Here is a 471-nt window from a genome sequence, read left to right on the forward strand (position 1 = left end):
ATAACAATTATATATATATTTTAATTTCGCTTATTTTTAACAATTTTTTTAATTTCTAACGTATGAGGGTCCCATTACACATATTCAGACTTGTAGAAAACAAAAATGCTATCGATTTTAAGATGGCGTATCGATTTATTTAGTTTTTTCTGATCTAAAATATATGAGGGTTCTCTTGTATGTTTCTTAAGACACCGAAACCAAAAATGCTATCGATTTATTTTAACTATAGTGATAGGGTCGTCTAGTATGATTCTTAAGACGCAGCAAATGAAAATTTATCGATTTTATGATCGCACGCTTACGTATCGATTTATTATAACTTTTTTGATCTCAAACATATTAGAGTCCTTTTCAATTTTTAAGATGCAGAAAACATATAAATGGCTTAATACATATAAAGTGACCTTAATATAAGAAGGGACCCAAAGAAAAGTGAATATAAATCGATGCGCGATTTTAAAATTAAAA

This window comes from Halyomorpha halys, unplaced genomic scaffold (assembly GCF_000696795.3).
Source record: "Halyomorpha halys isolate HHAL.00 unplaced genomic scaffold, Hhal_1.1 Scaffold951.1, whole genome shotgun sequence".
Classification (NCBI taxonomy): Eukaryota; Metazoa; Arthropoda; class Insecta; order Hemiptera; family Pentatomidae; genus Halyomorpha; species Halyomorpha halys.